Source organism: Schistocerca americana, chromosome 10 (genome assembly GCF_021461395.2).
Source record: "Schistocerca americana isolate TAMUIC-IGC-003095 chromosome 10, iqSchAmer2.1, whole genome shotgun sequence".
Taxonomy (NCBI): domain Eukaryota; kingdom Metazoa; phylum Arthropoda; class Insecta; order Orthoptera; family Acrididae; genus Schistocerca; species Schistocerca americana.
Genome location: NC_060128.1, coordinates 158,118,175 through 158,137,064, shown reverse-complemented (window position 1 = coordinate 158,137,064; position 18,890 = coordinate 158,118,175). Strand labels below are relative to the sequence as shown.

The window sequence follows — 18,890 nt, the reverse complement described above, 5'->3', positions numbered from 1 at the left end:
TGGGATGAGGGAAATTAGTTAGTGTTTATTGTCAAGGTACATGTTCTACATCATACTATTTCCAGATTAAGCTTGGGTGGCATGAATTTGTCACAAGTATCTGAACTTAATTTAAATGTGCCAATGTTTCTGATACGCAACATTATGACATATAAGAGTACATCCACAGACAAAATATAAATACATGTTTAAAGATTTACACAAATTAGCATTTACAAGCACCACCAAACACAAGTGTCTGGAGAGAGAGGTTCAAAAATTGCTTAGCTTGATTAATTTATTTGTTGATCTTTTATATTTCTTTACAATTTTGTTTAAGTTCTGTGATTTAATATGATCAAAAGTTTTAGAATTCATAAGAAAACGTGCATCTAATCTCAGGTTGGTAGCCCTCACTTAAATTTTGAACATTCCTCCATAAGCGTAAGCAATGCTGAGCTCGAAGGCAGTGCATTTCAAGCATAGCCAACTCACAGAAAGTAATCCATAAAGCTCGGTGTATGCAATATTTTAATGTGCGTGTGACAATTTTTCAACTTTCTTGCCACATATTTATCAACATAACAGCAGATTTTTACTCTGAAGCTACAGAAAGCAGCATTACAATCCCCGTAAGATTTAAATATAGTGTACGAAATAATGGCAAGGGGGCACAGAACAATCAGTATGGAGTCAATGCCCACTGTGAATTAATCTGATGTATAATGTGGATGTGGATCAGTATTTACATGTTTAGTACACTTTTTCAGTGTCATCAAGAGGTTGTGTCAAATTTCTTATATGAAATATAAATTTGGACCAGTCTGGAGAGATCCAGAGTATGCTCACCATGGGTAGACGTGAAACAACTACAGAAAAGCAAATCAGTAGAAAATGGCCAATGTGTCAGTCATTCATATGAGAAAATAATCAGCTTCTCACCATAGGGGGCTCATAATACAGAAATCATGAAAATACAAAGAAACTGGAGTAGAGAAAAACATCTTCACTCCTACCTCGGGTTGAACCTATGACAGACATTCTGGTACACAAAGAGGCAATCAGTCAGCCACCGTCCAATGCCGACCCCAAAATTACTATAATATTTAAGTAAATGTCAACAATGCTGTGTGTGTATTTGAGAAGATTTTAAATTCTTTTGGGTCTTACAAATTATATTACTCAGATACTAGACTCACATAACAGATGAGTTTATTGGAACTAAATGTTCATCCATGAAAATCAAGTGTTCATGATGATATCCCATCCCCACTTTTCCTTTCTTTCATATCCTAAACAGCTGCTCCATATGGTTCCATATATTATAAGAAGTATTCCCCTAAATACAACAAAACAATAGAAAGTCCAGGTTGGCATATCAACAATTATGAAAAGGTTAGATTTATACTCACCATAAAGCTGACATGGTGAGATGCAGATAGGCACAACAAAAAGACTGTTACACATTGAACTTTTGGCCAAAGCCTTCTCCAGAAGAGAAAGGGAAACACACACACATTCACACAAGCAGGCACACCTCACACATACAGCTGCTCTGACCAGACCGTAAAAAAAATGTCGTGTGACTATGGCCTCCTGTCGGGTAGACCGTTCGCCGGGTGCAAGTCTTTCGATTTGACGCCGCTTCAGCGACTCGCGTGTCGATGGGGATGAAATGATGACAATTAGGACAACACAACACCCAGTCCCTGAGTGGAGAAAATCTCCGACTCAGCGGGGAATCGAACCCGGCACCTTAGGATTGACATTCTGTCGCGCTGACAGCTCAGCTACCGGGGGCGGACACCACACTGTAACTGTTATGTTGCATGAAAGCAGCAACCTGGGGTGAGGTTGGGGAGGAGGAGGGATGGCGGGGTACAGGTGGGAGGAGAGAAGAAGACTGTCTGGTGCAGTGTGTGGGGACTACCTACGCCGTCAGAGGCTGTGCTACCTGCTAAAGCAGCTGTGACAAACACCAGCCATAGAAATCATTGCACAGCTTTTTATATTGATATAACTATCAAAGGGCTGTTCACCAGGATGAATGACCACCACCAAACTGGCGCCAAGAGAAAGTGGATCAGCCTGTTGCCCAACAGGTAGCTGAACATGACAAGCTGGATTTCAGTGGCTGCTTCACAACCTGGCCCATCTGGACCCTCCCCTTCACTACCAGCTTTTCTGAACTGTGCAGATGGAAGTTATCGGTACAACACGTTCTCTGCCCCTGAAACTATCCTGGCCTCAGCCTACAATAACCTACTGGCATGCACCCTCCACTCAACAGTTTCTATCCTCTCTGTCCTATCACTTTCTCCCATTTCATACTGTTGAACACCCCCCTCCCCTGCCCCTCCGCATCATCTCTGTGCAGTGCACTTCTCCCTGCCAACGTATCCACCTGTCTCTCTTCCTCTCTGCTCCTTTCTTTTTCCAATCATCTTCCTTCCCCCCTTCCACAGCCTCCCAACACTTCTCAACTTCTCAAGGCAGCCTTGCCCTGCCACTTTCTAGTCCAAGTCCTTCCTATCTCTCCCCCTCCCCTGCCTATTCCAGATTGCTGCTTTCTTTCAATGCAATAGCTGCAGTTTGACTAGAGCAGCCAGAGATGCTGGTCAATACCATATATCTGTGTGTGTGTGTGTGTGTGTGTATGTGTGTGTGTGTGTGTGTGTGTGTGTGTGTGTGTGTGTATGCGCGCGCGCGCGCGCTTGCGTTTTCCTTTCTTTCCTGAATTAGGTTTTGGCTGGAAGCAGTCAGTCCATTTTCCTCATCGCATGTTTCCTCATAAGTGCATTTTCAATGTCATATAGATGTCTATTCCATCTGTAGACTTATTGGGCAACTGTGCTTAGCAATGATATGAATATTGCTCTGGCAATGGGAAAAGCTTTTATGATAATGTCCTCTTACAGCACAAACATAGTTTGCATCATGTCATCACAAAAGGAAGTCTACATTCTTTTTTTTAACACAGAATCCTAAGGTACCTTGAGCACGTAATACTGTACATATGCAAATAATCTGCATCACTGAATAACCCATACACGCTAATTTTAAGTGAGGAAAATAGAAAAGAAATATTGGCTTTAATTTGTGTTTTATTTACAAAAAATTATTCTAACATAATTATTCTATTCATCATCACTTTCATCATCATCACTAGCAGAATAAACACTGTTGTCGTCACCATCTTCCCACAGGGTGTTGTCCTCTGTTCTGTCCAGTGAATTTGTGATATTTGACAGCAGAATGGAGTCCCATGCACATTTAACCCAATCAAAAGTCTGGGACAAATCTGGGCACTCGATTTTTTCATTCAAATTGAATTTGTGGTTTTCATCAGCAGTCCATCACTGTATATATCATTGTGTAAGTGTAGCTTTGAGTGACCTATTTATGCACATCTAGTGGCTGTAGGGTGCATGTCAGGCCTCCAGAGATAATGACCAAGTCAGTTTTCCCTTTTTGTAACTTGTCTCGCACTTTCTCAGTTATATGTCCGCGGAAGCTGCCAATAGCCAGTAATGCACTAGTGTGACATTGCCAAACATGCACCACACAGTCAACCACAAGGTCATTGTCCATCCACCCTGTTGAATTTGATTTCACCAATCTGCCTTTCACTGATATTTTCAGAATAGTTTTCGTTTTAAATAACACCTAAGGTGGTAGCTTTCATCCACTGCCAGTTACACACATCACTGTACACTTTTACGTCTCATTGCTGCCAATTCATATCATGATGCTGGATTCCCCTTTCCTGTTCACGGTGTTGTCAAGCGGCATCTCAAAATAGACTGGCAGTTGATCCATGTTACCAATTTACAATACTATATAGTAATGTCTGCATCACAAATTTATCACATAACAATGAAAATTCACTAATTTTTCTTCTTAATCGCCTGGAAACCATTGAGCAATGGTAGTTTTCCTCCAGAAGTCTAATACACTTTGACTGAAAAATTGGTGATGCCTAATTCTTAGCCTAAAGCCAATGCTTTGAGTTGGTGCATTTCACAAGTCACCGCACATCCATCTCTCATCTACAGAATTGCAGAGTCTTTTTTTGGGGTACAGATGCTTCACCTTTTGGCTGCAAAATGCCCAGTGATTATTATTCATTTCTTGGAGCCGCATTTCATTTTTTCACTAGTCACAAATACTACTCACACTCACAACATACTTTCTTCTTGATGCACAGTTTACAATGTTCTCTGCTTCTTCAATCATTTTCAATTTTTCTTTAGTTGTTTGTAAGTGATAATGAGAACTTATAGCCATAATCAACAAGTTAACACATTGTTAATACTTTTCATACAGTGCTACTACTTGTCAGAGACTGAGGCTGTAACAATGCTATAGTATAATGGTATCTACTGTTGAAGATGGAGCAGTACCAATGTCATTACAATTAATCTGCACAGCCCAGTTTTTCATCCTTAAATACAGGGAAAAAATATATGTGGATTATTCGCATCTATATGGTAGCACATTTGTCCTCTCACATAATCTATTTTGTAAATTGTGGTGCAGAAGTAAAGAACACTAGGTGGCTACACTGTTCAATAAGGATTTGTAGAAATGTTGCAGAAGTTTTGTGAGAGTTAAAGCAGAAGCAGTGGTTTGATGAAAATCTAGAGAAAATATATCATTTATCAAGAGATGCCCAACAAAACAGCTACAGATATGTATTGGTGTTTGATTCATCTTGTAAGTATTTGTGGCATATTTATAACTGTTCTATTAAGTACTTTACTCTGCAAATATTCATTAAATTTATTCAGCACTGTTACTTTCATTTTCTACTGTTTTGTTGTATTTGCCTCACATTTTAAAAAGTTTAGCTAGCCACTGTCCAGCCCTACTTTTCATTTTTTACAGCTGTGTTGTTACATTCATTACTATCTTGCTATAATGTGTTTACTCTTTTCCTCAAAAAGCTTATGTTAATAAAATTTTATTTGCTTGCAACCAGTTGTGAGTGCCACTAAGTTTATTGAGAGTTAGATTCTCTAATCCCTTCAGTGGGTGAACACCGATTTTCATAATATAAATCGGTACACGGCGTACTTTACACACATGTAAAGAATATCTGTCTTTATGTTACTGCAGTGAACACAGTTTAATCTTAGTTTAATTAAACAATGATAAAATAAACTTATATGAGCTAAATCACTGTTTAATTAAACACTAATAAAATAAACATTCCCTGTATCACTCTGTTGCTATGTATAAGTGTTACTACACAGTAATGACCTATTTGGACCAATAAACAGTGCAGTTGCATCAGATTGCAGCCAAATGCTTGTTTGATTACTAATAATCTCACAGACTGTGGGACTGTGCTGCTAGCTCAGAATCTGGACCATTTTCTTTAATGGATTATAAATTTTTTCTCACTTGGCTTGTTGTTTATTTTATATTACTTTTACTTACCTGGATGTATGACAGCACAACTTAACAGTGTGTTAGTTGAAGCAATGATGAAGTAACAGGTACAATCTCGCACTTGTAAAACGATAACAAAATGGTACGAGATAATGTTATTTGTGGTTGCCATACTTTACACATAGGCATGCCCGCTTGAGGGTTAATATATCAGTACGTTTCTATGGTGAATTGTTCTCTTACCTACAATGGGATCTTCTCTGCTACACCGCACAGTTTCAAATTTGTACTTTGTCTAATCCTCAAGCCAATTTTTTATTTGTGTTCTGATCAAAGACTTTCTCTGTGCTCTCTTTCATTTGGAGAAATTAGGGAAAAGTGTACTTCAGTCTAGGATTGCAATGTTGATAGTAAGCTTTCATATGCATATCCGCACATTCATTTGTGTACTGATTATTCTTTTGTAGAAAGTAAGAAGTGTTTACTTTGAAATTAGATCACTGACTGTGAATTCCTTGGCATCAGCTGTATTAGGTACAGATCCACTATCCATTAGCAACATATGAAAATTTTTGCTGGACCAGGAGTTGAACTCACTTCACACTTATGATTAGTTTTGCCTTAACCACTTCGGCTATCTGTGCACACTTCCCACATCAGCCCAAACTTCCATATGTCACACTGCCTACATCTTTATATTGTAGCTCATGAATTCAGTGGACTACAATATATAAGGATGTAGACAGTGCAAAATATGGAAGTCTGGATCAGTCTGGGGAGTGTGCACAGATAGCCAAAGTGGTTAAGGCGATGCTCATGATAAGCAAGTCCCAGTCCGGCACAAATTTTCATATGTCACTAGTGGGTAGTTAGATCTGTACCTAATACAGGTGATGTCAAAGAATTCACAGTCAGCGAATTAATTTTGAAGTGTTTTGTACAACTGTGGAACATCAATAGTGTCTGTCCTATCAGACATGCATGTAAGTATTGTTAACCTGTTTATTTATTTCTTTATTTCAGTTGCACTGTTTGCTTCATTTGGGATTTCCTGTAATTGTAGGTTTCTCTTATGAGTGATAGTCAATATTTACCAAAGAGCACAGAGATTATCTATGTTGCAGGATTATTTGCCTGTCTGACAGTGATATTATCTGTCACAGACGTGTGGTGTTTTCAACATTATTTGCTGACTCTTTGCTTGTCATTGAGCCAAGACACATTTTCACAGTTTTGTAGAGATAGCTTGCAAAATGGTACCTCAAACTTATAGCTTTCAGTAGCCACTGCAATTCTCGTCAACTCTTTCCATGAACTCAGGTTCAATTTCAATACTGATTGCTTCAAAAAAGCAACTGGTTTTTTTTAAGTCATGGGCTCAGCTTTGGCTTCTACATGCCTCTCAATGCTCTTTCAGTTCTGATACAGTAAAAAGAAATTTTTGCTATTATTTTTGCCACACATTAATCCTATCCCTGATGTTACTCAGTCTGTACATTGAGCAAGCAGTTAAGGAAACCAAAGAGAAATTTGGAAAGGGAATTAAATTTCACAGAGAAGAAAGGTTTGCCAATAACACTGTAATTCTGACAGAGACTGCAAAAGAATCATAAGAACAGTTGAATCTGGAATGGATAGTGTCTTGAAAAAGATATTATAAGAGGAGCATCAACAAAAGTAAGACAAGGGTAATGGAGAGTAACTGAATAAAATCAGGCAATGCTGAGTGATTTAGATTAAGAAATGAGAAACTACAAGTAGTAAAGAGTTCTGCTATTTGGGAGTAAAATAATAGATGATGGCTGAAGTAGAGAAGATATGATATGCAGACTGTCTACAGAACAAAAAGAATTTCTGAAAAAGAGGCTTTTATTAACATAAATTTAAGTGCTAGGAAGTCTTTTCTGAAGGTATTTGTCTGGAATGCAGCCTTGCACAAAAGTGAAATGTGGATGATAAGCAACTCAGACAAGAAGAGAACTGTGTTGATGTGGAAGAATGTTGAAGATTAAATGGTTTGATCAAGTAACTAATAAGGAGGTACTGAACACAACTGAGGATAAAGTAAATTTATAACAAAAATTCAATAAAAGCATAAATCGGTTGACAGGACACATACTGAGGCATCAAAGGCTTGTCAATCTGATAACAGAAGGAAGAGTGGGGGCTTGAATAATGTAAGCAGGTTAAAATGGATGTAGGATGCCATAGTTATGCAGAAAAGAGGCTTGCACAGGATATATTAGCATGGGGAATTGGATCAAACCAATCTTTAGATTGGGGGCAGCAATAACCATTGCCAGAGTTAGATTCAGCAGTGTCCTAATTAACTGATTAAGTTCAGACACTGCTTTAGAACTTTTACACCACTTTCAGTTGCTTAAAATGTTATGCCTCCCCTAAATTCTTTACACCAAGTTTACATTTAAACTGAAATTATTTAATTCGCCAGTTGGTATCATGTGAAGCAAAGCTACTAGGTCATAGAAATTTAAGAAAAATAAATTATTTTTCCCCTCCTTAAAACAGGATTTTCTCCCTTTCTGTGATTAACAAATGGTATTTCAGTTTGTCATACTGCAAATACAACAGATATTCTTGTAACTAGTATCTGATTCCACTATAGATAATGTGACCATGAGTAAGAGTCTAAGACAAGGGTGCTCATTAATATAAGGTATACTCAGAAATAGTTTTGCGGAACTGGAAGAGGAACTGTCATGGAATGGGTTTACCTGTAGGACAAGAAATACTGTATAATTCAATCTCCATTGCTGGCCATGTCCCAATAGCTGAAGACAAATACAAATCCAGATACATGTTCAGAAAACTGCATGAAGACTCTCAAAATGGGCCTGACAAGAAACTTGTAGTGGGTGAAGATAACAGAGAAGATTTGAGTGTAGGATTCAGCAACATTAAAAATGTCTATACAGCTAATATTTGTGTGTCACTTGTACAACAAATGGAAGGTGCACACAAGACACCACAAATTAAACTGGGCAAGGAAAAAGAGTATTTGGCCAATTTAACAGCTAGCTATAGCATGACAAAATTGCAAAGAGATAGAAGGTGATGCTGTACAAGCCAATCACAGAGAGTATCACTAAATATAGTGCTGAGATATGCGAGATAACCAAAAAGGAGAAAAATAAACTGATGTCCCTTGAAATGAATTTTTGGTGAAGAAGTTGTCACATTTCGTGACTGGAACATGTCAGAAATGAAAGAATACAGGAAATTATAGGGGAAAAAGACACTAGTCTCATTGCCACAGATAGTAAAATATTAACTTAGATGGCAACCTCCAATGAAGAATCTATGAACTAGATGAAGAGAATGTGGAAGACCACCTAGAAGATGGATGCAAGATGTTAAAGATTTGGTTCATTCAAAGGGGCATCAGGAAGAAGATTGGACAGACAGCAAACAACAGAAGTGGAGAAGTAGCAGACAACAGCTATTTTATGAAATAAAAGTACACAATTGGCCATAAACATTATAAGGAAACAATCTGAGAATCCGTCTCATGTAATTTTGTGAAAATCACTTTCAAAGGTCTTCAGTGGTATAATAACATTTCATTGACAACTTCATTAGACATTTTTGGTCCACAGTAGCCATTTATGGGCATGAATTATTCCACACAACTTAGGATTACAGGGACTGGTATCTGTTACACACCCCTTGTGCTGGTGTCTTATATGCAGGGTGTCCCAGGAGGAATGGTCAGCATTGAGGGATATGACAGGAAGGATCATTCAAAAATACTGTGAGACAAATCTGTTCTAATGCAAGCTCTTTGCTTTCCATATTTTGAGAGGTAGTAGTATAGGTCAAAAAAAGAAAGAAAAAAATCTTTGATAATATTCCACAAGATTTCGGGATTGCAGCTGGATCTCATCGACTTCTTTCCACGATATTTTGGCTGACAACCTTACAGCCATCTTCAGGCGAGTGTTTGACACTGGAGATTGCTGGTGCAAGTCGCTCTATTTATACGTAAAAGTGCCGCAGGCGCACATGCGCAAGTTACCGTAGCATGCGCGCCACCTGTCGATTCCAAGGCCCTCTACAATATTACTGCATATATGGAGCGCAATCGAATGTGTGAAAAAAGTAAAACATGCACGCAGACGTGTCCAAAACAATGAAATGCAAAATTTCAATATTAAAATTACTTGTCGCTCGACGTGTCAGAAGCCATAAAAAGTTTTCTTTTGGTTGAAATTAAAGAGATCAACGGGTCCCAGGCCTTATTCAATAAAAAGCCGCCATCACGATTTGATTAGATTAGATTAGATTTACTTTCATTCCAATTGATCCGTAGTGAGGAGGTCCTCCAGGATGTGGAACATTAATGAGATTATCCGCTAAACGTATTTCCATGGATTCCTTCACAACTGAATCCCAGAAGGATCTCGATGGGTCCGCCAGGAGTATTCTTTAAGACAATCATCGAAGTTCGACCGACTCTCAGCAACGTCACGACAAGAAGATGTTTTTCGACACTCTGTGGTAAATTTCACGGATAAGGATTTAGACAACATGACACTGTCGGTACTTGGGATAGGTCTGAACTTCGCACCGACACCTAGGACCTTACCTTTAACAGATTTTATTAGTGCTGTTGAAGAAGCTGTCAGGCCTCTATCCAGCGAAGCAGCAAAAGAAATCAGGCGGGAAACATGTCGCGCCCTTACGAGAACTCAACCTCAGAAGAGCAACATTTCTTCAATGGAAAGGGCTGCGCTGCGCAAGTTACGGGAAGATACTCAGACGGTGGTCCTTCCGGCGGATAAGGGGAATGCTACTGTGCTGTTGCCATGTGATATGTATGATATGTATGATCAGAAGATATATAGTTTGCTGAGTGAGACAACGTACAGGAAGCTTGATAAAGACCCTACTCGGAAAGTAGAAAGGAAAACGTCAGAGTTGCTAAACTCCTCTTCTCTGCCGCAAGAAGTTGTGAAAAGATTGAGACCTCACAGTTCCACCGAGGTTATATGGTCTTCCAAAGATCCATAAGGATAATGTGCCCTTACGCCCCATAGTGAGCAATGTCAGTGCTCCAACATATGATTTATCTAGTCATTTGGCTTCGCTACTGAGACCTTTTGTTGGCAAATGTATGCACCATATTTGCAACTCTGCGGACTTTAGCAATAGACTGAGAACACTACAGCTGAAGGATTCGGACTTGTTAGTAAGTTTCAATGTTGTTTCACTCTTTACGAGGGTCCCTCTTTTGGATTCATTGTCACTTATCGGCAATAAGTTTACGGCCGATATAACAGCGCTGTTTCACCATGCCCTGTCCTCTACTTACTTTCTATTTAATAATGAATATTTTGAGCAACTTGACGGTGTTGCCATGGGCAGTCCTCTGTCCTCTCTGGTAGCAAACTTTTATATGGAAGACTTTGAGGAGAGGGCTCTCGATTCGGCGATGTTGAAACCAACAGTCTTCTGGCTGTACGTAGACGATACCTTTGTAGTGTGGCCTCACGGTGAAGAAGAGCTTTCACGGTTTTTACAACATCTGAATTCCATCCACACAAACATTCAGTTTACGATGGAAATTGAAAAAGATGGTTGCCTACCATTTCTGGACGTCATGGTTAAACGCAGGGTGGATGGGTCATTGGGGCATTCGGTCTATCAAAAACCCATGCATACGGATCTGTACCTGCAGGCGTCAAGCTGTCATCACCCGTCACAAACTATGGGCGTCCTTCGAACGTTGGTGCATAGGGCACATGTCGTGTCTGATAAAGACAGCCTTGCAGACGAATTAGAGCACTTGAAATTGGTATTTCAACATAATGGATATTCTGCACATCAGGTCAGTACTGCTTTAAGGAGGAAAAAACGTGACCACCAACAAGATCAAGAGGATAAGGAGGTGTTTAAGTCCAGAGCATTTCTCCCATATGTCGGGAACATTTCATCGAAAGTAGCAGAATTTTAAAGAAACATCGTGTGAAAGCAATCTTCCGGCCACCTACAAAGACTCGTGCTCTTCTGGGCTCAGCCAAGGATAATCTGGGATTACGGAAGGCTGGAATTTATAAAATACCTTGCGAGTGTGGGAAAGCCTACATTGGTCAAACCACACGCACAGTACACGACCGCTGCGTTGAACGTGAGCGCCACACTCGCCTTTTACAGCCAAGTAAGTCGGCTATAGCCGAACATTGTATTTCCACAGGACATACTATGGATTATTCGGCCACGAAAATCTTGGCCACATCGAGATTCTTCTGGGATTCAGTTGTGAAGGAATCTGTGGAAATACGTTTAGCGGATAATCTCATTAATCGTGATGGCAGCTTTTATTGAATAAGGCCTGGGACCCGTTGATTTCTTTAATTTCAACCAAAAGAAAACTTTTTATGGCTTCTGACACGTCGAGCGACAAGTAATTTTAATATTGAAATTTTGCATTTTATTGTTTTGGACACGTCTGCGTGCATGTTTTACTTTTTTCACGCATTCGATTGCGCTCCATATATGCAGTAATATTGTAGAGGGCCTTGGAATCGACAGGTGGCGCGCATGCTACGGTAACTTGCGCATGCGCGCCTGCGGCACTTTTACGTATAAATAGAGTGACTCGCACTAGCAATCTCCAGTGTCAAACGCTCGCCTGAAGATGGCTGTAAGGTTGTCAGCCAAAATATCATGGAAAGAAGTCAATGAGATCCGGCTGCAATCCCGAAATCTTGTGGAATATTCGACACGCTGGGAAAACCTCAAGAGTCACATCTTTGATAATGATAGAAGCTGAAGAAATGGAGTAAACTTTGAACCCTGGTCTACTGCCTACTTCACATGTGATAACCATTACACCACACTGCTTTATCCACACTGCTACAGTGATGTAGTGGTTAGCACATCTGCCTAGCTAACATGAGACCTGGGTTCAGATCCCAGCCATGGCACAAATTTTAATTCACTTCTGTGGCTTCTATCAACATCAAAGATAAAGTTGAGACTTGCATGTCTCAAGGAAAATGTAATTCCATCAGATCAAGGAAAAAATGTCCAGTAAATATGAGAACTAAAGTGCATACCTTAGGAGCTATGTGCACTTGTCCATCTTCACTATTGTGAAATACATCCCTTCTACTGAACAAGTGCTCATAACTCTTAAGGTACACACAATGGAGCTCATGTTTATAAGAGAATTTTTTCTTGTTTGGGTCCATACTACTTCATCTTGAGATAAGGCATGCAAAGAGCTTTCCACAGAAGAGATATATCTTAAGGTATGTATTTTAGAGCCCATGCTTAGTGGACTTTTTCACTTCAAAGGATTGTTCCTGTCGAGTGCACCCACGGCCCGATCCATAGTGTGCTGAGGCGTAGTTCTGGCTAGGAGTGGTTGTGTGCTGTGCTGGGGGTGTTGTTCATACTGTGACTTGGGCCTCCTCATTCAAGTTACTTACTTTGACATTCTCGGTGACTGACTGTTACCCTCTGCTCTACAATTTCATAATGAGTACGGTGCGCGCAACCCCTCTTCTGAGATGACAACAGTCTGTTCGTGAGGCTGCATGCAAACATTCCCAGTTTCACAAACACTCAAGCACCCTGGCGCACTTCAACTGTCTCAGTAAATCACACAATCTTAGTGTCGTGGAAAATGTCTCGGACTATTTGGAGCAGCAGGTGAAATGTAATGACTGACATCCCTGTAGTCTGGAAGCTCTGCAGAATTTAATCACCAAAGAGTGGCTCCAGATGATACGGCATTCCTGAAGAAACTTAGAGACTGGTAAAATTCAGCCTATTACCGACACTAGATGTAGCGTCTCACGGTATTAGTGAGACGTCTACTGTGGGTAACTATTTTTTATCTGTTTTGCTTCTTTGCTTGCATGTTCTTTCTTATACTCATGTATCGGTTTATTCCACAGAGATGTTTAAGTTTGAAGAAAGCACAATTACACCCTTAAACAGCTTATTACTCAAGAACAAATGTAATCAGAATGTACCAAACAGGTAGTCTCATACAGCATTCCAATGAGAGTTCATTGCATAAATAGAGGATGAACCCTGTTTTTTGTTATTATTTTTTAAAATTAAGTAACATGCTGCACAAAATTTGAATAAATGGCATGAGAATGATAGGTCAAAGGCTGTAAGTGAATATGAAAAAAAACTGAATTTTAAAAAAATTGAAATACTGGCAATCATTTCTTTTTACAACTTTTTCTTTCAAGCACACTGACATCTTTCTGTACTGAATTACTCTGAACTAATGTTAGTTGGTAATGTCTAAAGTAATGTTTTGGAAACTTGATCCAAAAATATGTGCCATGCTGAGAGGATTATAGCTGCAGAATTAGTATTAAGTTGAGTGTGTTTCACTCTTCTTCCACTGTACATCCACTTTATCTATCTCTTCTTTACGCAAGTGCACTAATAAGCTTTCATCTCCACTGCTGATGTGCTGTTGCCTTCAGCACAATACTCACACCATTATAAAAAAAGATCAGAATGTCAGTGAGACCACACAGCTAACTACACTATAAACTACTCCTAACAACAAACTGTCATAATTAACAACAGAAAGCAACACCTATTACTTACCCAACGCCTCTCCAAAATGAAAGAAAAAATTAAAAAGAAAAGAAAAGACAAAAAATATAGAACAACAGGTACTCTAAAAGCAGGGAAAGCGTAGATGAAGAATGAGAAGAGCCACGATATACAGATGTACGCACAATTTTGCAAAGAGGAGGCTATTACATGTAGCATACCATTCATCATTCTTAGCAGAGGTCAGGGGCTGTAAATGGCTACAAGGGAGGAAATTGCAACATCACATTTGATGCATACATTCAATCTATTTTTTTTAATGTTATAATGTTTCTTAATGTTATAATTGGAGGGGGTGGATTATCAAATATGTGTATGATGTTTTCTAATGCATTGAATGAGAGTAAATACAAGTTAAACAACTACACTTAGAAGCAGCAAAGGAAGAGTTATCTGGCACCAACATACGGGAAAGGGGTCAACATCTTTAAATGTTTTGGAATGAAATGTTCTGTCTTCAGATCTCCAGAAGAAACCCTGGATTTGAGAGACCTCAGAATTCTCTCATTATGCCATTGTGTTACACCTGGCTATACACCCATTTCCTCTGCAGTGAGCCCAGCTGATTTGTGCGTGTGTGACAATGAATAGTCCTTCAGTGTGTTCTGTTTCCTAATGTACACTACATAATATTGCAAGCCGTTCTCTACATTAGTTTAACTAAATGCAGTTACAATACTGTACTACGCCGCTTCAAAATCGATTAGACACCGACAAATAGGTGTAGTTGTTTATCAAATTACGGATGCCGTGCTTGATAAGGCAACAGTAGATGAATGCTGTGGCAAAGACAGTTCTATTAGAAGCAGTTAAAAAGAATGGGAAAGAGATGTGTACTATAACTCACCCATCGGATGAAGCTGTGACGTAGCTGGCAAACCTAAACAAAAGTAAACATAAGAGCTAGCTTTCAGATCAAACATACATTATAGTCAATTACCTGATGAACAAATATCCAAAAGTTAGCCCTAATGTTTATTTTTATATCTGTTTGCTGGTCTTGCCACAACTCTATCAAATGAGGGAGACTTCATTTCAGATTTGCAGCCTGAATGACAACAACATTGTCGATTTCCAGTCTACTTTTTTTAGCAATACAGTTTCTGTAGGAGTTATTTACTGCATCATCCATGAGATTTTCTGACACTCAACTATGAAATGCAGTGGGCTATACAACATGACATTATATTTCATGTTTCGAAAGAAAATAATTAAGCTTCGCTGAAAATGAAAATGCATCATCTCAAGTCCCTACAGCAGCTATGACTGAAGACAGACATTTGTTTTGCAGTGCCACTTAGGATCTTAAGACTAGTTCCAAGATATTACGTGGGCCAGCAAAGGTTTCATTGTGCACTCCTCTGGATTTAAAATACTGATCCAGAATTTGAAATATGACAGCAGTTCAAGAGTTAAATGAGAAGTAATCACAGTGTTATATCAACTACAGCATTTTGAGACAAGATGAAATGAACACTTTTCTTTGTACAGGAGCATGTCACAAAACAAATTTTTGGGTGGATTGACTATGTTCCGTAAGACATAACACAGGCTGAAGTAAATACAAAGTTAATGAAATTTCTTCACTGTGGCATGCAAATGTCGAATTGTGCCATCATTTGGAGTCCATACTGAACTGCAGGTTGCCCTGTAACTGACTGGGGGGAATGAATTCATAGATCAGAGGAAGGAAAGCAGAAACCACCTCCAGCAGGAGCATGGCCAGAAAAATAGTTTTCAAACAATCCTTTAACTTGATGATAGTTTTGCCATTATGTGCATTCAACATTGAACCCTGTTTTTCACAATGTTCAAAGTAAGCAGTTAGAATTAATTATAGGAGTAGAGGTCAATCTTTTCACATGACTGGTGACAGAGACTGAAACTTCCATTATTTACAAACAGCATATTATTCGAACAATGTTTTGTGTGAGTGCATGAATAATTTCAACCCATTCACTGACGCAAAACAGAAACTGTTCTATTACATCATCAGTTATGCAGAAAAATTAATACACTAGACATTTTTTGATGCAGTCAGATATTATGTATGAAACAGAAGAAAGTAACATATACCTTCAATTCGTCTAAAATCTGTTACTCTGGAGTTAGCTTTAATGGCCACAGAATACACTCATCAACAAAATCCATCCATGTTCCTACACAAAGCTTTATATCAAGAAACATTTTTAAGTAAAAAGCTAATAATTTTCAATTAAAAATAATAATACTTAAAATATATACACATCCTTGAAAGCCAGTGTGACCCTGACATTGATGAAATATCTCTTTACAAATATGTGTATGATAACATTTGACAGATAGTAACAGCTTTCTGTATCAGACATAAGCTGATGGGCTAAGTGTAACCAAAGTACTATTGACGTATCTTATTCAACTGAATAGTCTTTACACGAAATTTGCTCTTTTTGTGCACTGTGCTACCTTCTTTAACTTTTAAATGTAAGCAGTTATTGACTGACATAGCTTTTCAAACATTTTCAGTACAATGATGTGCATCCTAAATTTTTGTGTAAATGAGAAAATAAAAATTTCTTCCCAATGAATATAACATACTATGAATATTTTTCTTACAAGACCCCATCAACTTATAAATTTGCATTCCAAGTTAAAGGGGGGTCTGAAACAGGTAAGAACAAGACACAATGTAGCTCATGGTGAGTGGAATGCAGTAGCAGTTTCCAAGAAGACTAGTAAAATTAGAACTACCGACTCCATACGAGCATAATGCAGAAACCTGAAAAAGAATATATAAGAAGTTTCCTCCTAGACCTTGAAACTTGTTTCTTGAATTAGGCAGACAGCAACAAATCCTGCACTCAACCGTAAGTTTGTATTTGTGAACCACCAGGAAAAGCAGACAGGCCTCACTTTTACAGACAATATAAGCCTATGAAACTCATATGAAAGTCTTCCGGCTAATGTAACATAAGACATGTTACTAAAACCTATTGAAACTCTTAAAATCAGATATATTTGTTCCTCTTCATTAAGTACTTTGTTCTTTCGTATGACTAATTATTATGAACATTTCAACTGCACTATCTATAGTGGAAAAACCTATTTTGTTCTATTGAATAATTTTAATTTGAAAATGATGTAACACAGAACTTTACATTAAAGACTGACCAAATTAGACCAAAGTCATGAAACTGTTAGAAGCAGCTTTTTGCCTACAATTATAGAAACAGTTAAGTTAAATGAATATATTTGTGAAAATAAGGAACACACAGAAATGAGAAACTTCAGTATATCAGTCACTGGCAATAACACTGAAACAGTTACAGATACTACACTCAGCAACTGCACATAATTAAAAGGAAACTTTCTGTAAAAAGTGCTAGGAGATATAATTTAACTTATGAAGTTCTCATCAATGCTTTGGCCAAACATAGTAAATCAAAGGATAGTCAAATTACCTCCAGAAACACTTTTCAATAAGAAAACATGATACATTATGGCAATATAAACTGTCAAGATAACCAGAAGACACTGACAACCTAAAATATAAAGTGCAACTCTTAACTGAGTGAGGCGGCTTTGACATAGGGAAGAAAGATTCATTTAACACAGGTCAAAAGAGCAGCTATCCAATTCTACACTAAAATGGTGTAAGGTATGTGAAGCACAAACATCTGTGCAACTGTGATTTTTCAAAACCAAGTGCTAAGTTATGAAGTTAAAACAAACTCAGAGGCCTGGCTGAAAACAGAAAAATGTACCTCTTACTTCAGCGTGATGGACTGAATGATGAGAGAGAAAATTTGATGGCTTTTACGAATGAAATTAGAAGAATTAACAGAACCTCAGTCGTTAAATATCTTCAGAATATGGTATAAAAGGACAAACGTAAGGTGCCAAACATACTAAAGGTGCAGCAGAAAACTCCTATGATGGAATTTAAAAAATTCCACTATACAAAATAACTGTGTCTGAATACAAACATAATGACAACTCTTAAGGGTTGGGTAATATAATCATCTGCACAGAACCACAAGTAAAATGACGGCAGTAAAAATGAAGTTCCTTAGAATTAAAAGCTACATTAATGACATAAAAAAATTCGCAATGAGATAGTAAGAAAGTATCTGTGATTAAACTATGCATTGGTGTTTATATATTCATAATCTTTTGAGATATGGAGAAGAAACGTATCCCAGATAGATCCCAGATGGGGAAGGGAGTGGTGGAGCAGGGAAAAGTTGACTGGGTCTGGAGCCTCAGCATAGGATGTATGGAAAATAACAAGGACTACCAAGTATATAACGACAGGAAGAAGCACTCTGTGATGCAACCACACTAATGAAAATAATTACAGCCACAGTAGTACAGTTGGAATTATCATGTTAGTACTGTTACAGTTATGATGTTAACCATCCCACTTTAGAAGCATAGTAAATACAGCTGGCTGTGAAGATCTGAGCATTTTCATAATTCTCACACTTTCTCTCAATTTGTTACATTGCATAAATGTTATTCACTGTAAAATGTGACCACACACATCTACCTGTATTTCAGAATGTTTCATTCATTCAGTAGGCACTGATTTTTTTATCTATCAAATGATCTTTTGTAATGAAAATATTTCAGAATTTGGCAACATTCTCATGTCAATTGTCATTGCAGCTGGAAAAAATACAAAGATCCTTCCAAAAATGTCAAAAATTCAAGAGTGGAACTGTATGACTACAACTGACCTTACAGCTGCAGTGCATTTTAAAACAAAGTTACAGATAATAAATAATTTTGCACTGCTTTCTATCGGACTGACAAAAAGTTAAATGAGCACTCAAAAATGCTCCCCGCTCGTCTCAGCAAACCTCGAGAGAAAACAACCCGTTGGATATATAACTAACCCCGTTTGCTCTATTACGTGTAAGCATCTC

General features: G+C 38.2%; 1 protein-coding gene across 1 annotated transcript in view; it reads right to left on the bottom strand.

Annotated features, from left to right (window-relative positions):
• Window positions 1-18,890, bottom strand: part of LOC124552499 (glutamate-gated chloride channel) — a 436,122-nt gene that overhangs the window by 37,076 nt on the left and 380,156 nt on the right. The gene's annotated exons all lie outside the window — the stretch shown is intronic.